This window comes from Aphelocoma coerulescens, chromosome 4A (genome assembly GCF_041296385.1).
Source record: "Aphelocoma coerulescens isolate FSJ_1873_10779 chromosome 4A, UR_Acoe_1.0, whole genome shotgun sequence".
Taxonomy (NCBI): Eukaryota; Metazoa; Chordata; class Aves; order Passeriformes; family Corvidae; genus Aphelocoma; species Aphelocoma coerulescens.
In genome coordinates this window covers 14082191-14086160 of record NC_091018.1, presented here as the reverse complement: position 1 = coordinate 14086160, position 3970 = coordinate 14082191, and the positions used below count along the sequence as shown (strand labels likewise).

The window sequence follows — 3970 nt, the reverse complement described above, 5'->3', positions numbered from 1 at the left end:
CGAGCTCCTGCTCTTCTCCTGGCCCATCCCAGCTCCCCACAGAGCCTTTCCCAGGGGAACACGTCTGTGCTGGCCTGAGCAGCCCTTGCTGTAGCCTCTGCCCTGCTGCCCACAGCCCCTGAGCTGGGGGTGCTGCTCTGCAGAGCATGGGGGCTGTGCTGCCCGGGGCCATGGGCTGCCTCTGCTGGGCTGTGCTGCTCAAGCTGGGAGACAGAGCTCTGCAGCTGATGGTGCTCCCTGCACTGACCCCTTCCCACACAGGCTCCGCTGTGGCCATGGAGGGTGCTCAGAGGTGCCTGCCTTGTTCCAGGGCTGGCACATGGGCTGGGGCTGCCCTGGATCCTCCTCTGCAAGTTCCCATAGGGTCAGACGAGTCACTGCCCAGACTCCTTTCCCTGTAGCTGCTGTGTCCCCTGGGGCTGCAGAGCTCTCATGGGTCACAGGAAACATTCAGTCCTTTATCTCTGGGTGAGCTCACCCTCAACAGGCCTGTGCCCACTGAGCTCCACTCACTGCTGATCCCTGGCACACACTGTCCCTGCAGATCCCCTGTGTTCTCCTGGCAGCTCCCAAGTCCCTCCAGAAGAACATTCCCCTGCCATCAGCCCTGGCACAAGCTGCAGAGCCCCAGGAAGGTTCATCACAGACCATTCAGCATCTGGTGGGCACTGGCCACCAACAAGCAAAACCTGAACCACACCTGAGTCTCTTGAAGGCCACACTGGGACCCTGATCTCATCCCACCGAGCCCTGGGAGAACAAGGAACACAGGCAGCCTCTTTAGAGTCTGCTCCTTGGGCCTGTTCCTGACAGTGACTGTGGAGGGAGAGCAAAGCCTTCCTGCAGTTCCTCCTTCAGGAGATGCCCTTTGCTGATGGAACCGCTGTGGCGGAGCCCAGCTGTGTCCCAGCAGTGCCCATGGCCTGTCCCTGCCTGTGACACGCAGCAGGACTCGCACCACCCGGACAGAGCTGTTGGCCTTACACCATCACAGCGGCTCCAAAGGAGAGAGTGGAAGTAATAAGAGAGGAGCTCTGAAAAGACCAAGCTCTGCTGCTCCCTGGCTGTGCTGCTCTGCTGGGACTCTTCCCCCCCACGCCTGCAAAACTGGCCCTGCCCTCCAGCTTCAGGGATGGACTCAACCAAAGGATCTCAAACTGAGACCTTGCTGATGGGTCCTTTCTTTCATGTGAATACACACAGAGCAGACTCCTTATTGACACAGTCCCTGTCAACAGTCACATTCAGCCTGTAAACAGGGAATAAGATGCATAACAAAATCTTTTGGGCACAACATTAACATAGGAGAAGAAAAAAAGCCCCCAAACCACCACCACCAAAACAACCTGAGAAGGCAGGCTGGGCCTCTAATGATTACACTTTAGCCTATGGAGCTGAAAACAGGCAGGTTTGTGCTTCTGGAAAGCATCCAGTCATCATTTTCCTCAGGGCATCCTTGAGCTCCTGGTTCCTCAGGCTGTAGATGAGGGACTTCAGGGCTGGAGGCACCACCGAGTACAGAACTGGCAGTGCCAGGTCCAGGGATGGGGAGGACATGGAGGGGGGCTTCAAGCAGGCAACAAAGCCAGTGCTGAGGAACAGGGAGACCATGGCCAGGTGAGGGAGGCACGTGCAAAAGGCTTTGTGCCATCCCTGCTCAGAGGGGATCCTCAGCACAGCCCTGAAGATCTGCACACAGGAGAAAACAAGGAACACAAATGAACCAAAAGTTAAACAGATGCAAAACACAACAAGCCCGAGTTCCCTGAGGTGGCAGTGTGAGCAGGAGAGCTTGAGGATCTGTGGGATTTCACCCAAGAAGTGGCCCAGGGCACTGCCCTGGCACAGGGGCAAGGAAAAGGTAGTGGCCGTGTGCAGCAGAGCATTGAGAAAGCCACTGGCCCAGGCAGCTGCTGCCATGTGAGCACAAGCTCTGCTGCCCAGGAGGGTCCCGTCTTGCAGGGGTTTGCAGGGGGACACGTAGCGGTCGTAGCACTCGACGGCGGCGAGGAGGGAAAACTCCGCTGAAATGAAAAAGAGAGAGAGAAAGAGAGAAGAAAGAGAAAGAGAAAGAGAAAGAGAAAGAGAAAGAGAAAGAGAAAGAGAAAGAGAAAGAGAAAGAGAAAGAGAAAGAGAAAGAGAAAGAGAAAGAGAAAGAGAAAGAGAAAGAGAAAGAGAAAGAGAAAGAGAAAGAGAAAGAGAAAGAGAAAGAGAAAGAGGCTGTGCAGCACCTCCTGCGTAGGAGGTGGTTCTGGTGTCCCAAAATGGAATTGTGCATGGCTTTGGGGACAGTGGTGCAGATGGAGCCCAGGTCGGTGAGGGCAAGGGTCAGCAGGAAGAAGAACATGGGCGTGTGCAGGTGGTGGCCGCAGGCTACGGCGCTGATGATGAGGCCGCTGCCCAGGAGGGCAGCCAGGGAGATGCCCAGGAAGAGACAGAAGTGCAGGAGCTGCAGCTGCTGCGTGTCTGCGAATGCCAGCAGCAGAAAGGGGCTGATGGAGCTGCTGTTGGACATTTGGCTGTGTGTGGACATGGGGACCTGTTCACGGAGAAAAGGCAGTGACAGCTTAAGGGAAACGGCTCTCAGCCAAATCCAAGACATGTCCCACAAATCCTTCTCCTGTCACACACTGACACCTTATGGGGATTCAGAGTGTCGCCACGGAGAACGGCTTTGGCGGGCGTGGGGCCTTGCGAGAGACGAGAGACGGGGCGGGCCGGGGCCGCGTCTGGCAGGAGGCGAGACAAAGAGCAAGAGGCGAGACAAAGAGTAGGATAGTTAACGGGAGATTGGGCGAGGAGATGCTAATCTGTAGCCCTTGGAGATGTAAAACATATAACCTTAGAAGCTGAAGTTTGTAGCTGCTGAACTGTTGGTTTGGAACAGTATATAAAGAGTTGACTCGTGCGATCAAATTTGGCTTTGCATGCGGCCGGCGAAGTCCGTGTTCCATCACCGACAACACCCTTCTGTTTTTCTAGCAGATCTTCCTTCAGCTCCAGCCGCAGCCCTGCTTGCTGCTGGCTGCGTGCGACATGAGTTTCAGGGCAATTGCTCCGGGGCTTTTTACAATTCAGCCTTGCTGTGCAGAAGTGGGAGGGGGACAGGGACCTGTCCTGGTGTTACACTTTGAAACCCCAGCTAACACAAGGGCACTCCCAGGGCCCAAGAACAGGAACGGCAAAAGCTGTTAAAGTGTTCTAGAGGTTTTTATAGCTCCTCTTCATCTCCCCGGCTGACTGGTTTTGGATGTCAGAAACACTCAGCATTGCTGCTGCCCTCGGGGAGAATAGAGCGAGTTCTGTGAGGCAAGGTGGTGAGTGGAGAGTGAGGGGAGGTGGTCTGTCACTCTGTCCTGTTCCAAGATCCTCTGGGCTTTCACCCTTGTCAGACAGAGGATAATCACCCTCCCATATTTCCCTTAGAAACCATCCCAACACTGCTGAGAGCAGATGGATCCACCACAGCCCATCAAATGTCCATCCCCTTCTCGAGGTCTCAGCCCCACATTGGTAGCCAAATACACACATGGCTCATTTCACCAACCCAACAGCACTTTCGCCATCATAAAACTTTTGTGTCTCACTGTGGGGCTTTCAGGTAACACAAAGATGCTACACGACCTGTTTGCGTCCTGGAGGGAAGCTCAGAGCTTAGGGGGAATCCTCAAGAAGAAAGCCAATTGTCCTAATGATGGCATTGGATGTAGGGAGATTGAGCTCCTTCCCTGGCTGCATTGCCCACAGCCGGGCACTGGGGACAGCGTCACCCTGAGCCAGCTGAGCCAGCTGTGCCCCCTCCCAGAGCCCCCCAGTGCCAGGCAGATGCTCCCGGCCCTGTGCTCTGCAGAGGGAACTGGGCCCGGGACTGCAGAGCTGCCCCACAGCTCTGCTGCAGCTCTGCCTGCACAGGAGGGGCTTCACGCCTTGGACCCCCGGCCCTGAGGGCAGAGGCTTGGCGGAGGGAGAG

At 55.9% G+C, this 3970-nt stretch overlaps 1 pseudogene; it reads right to left on the bottom strand.

The window, feature by feature from the left end:
• Window positions 1-1386: 1386 nt before the first annotated feature.
• Window positions 1387-2515, bottom strand: LOC138110686 (olfactory receptor 14A16-like; annotated as a pseudogene).
• Between the last annotated feature and the right edge of the window lie 1455 nt (window positions 2516-3970).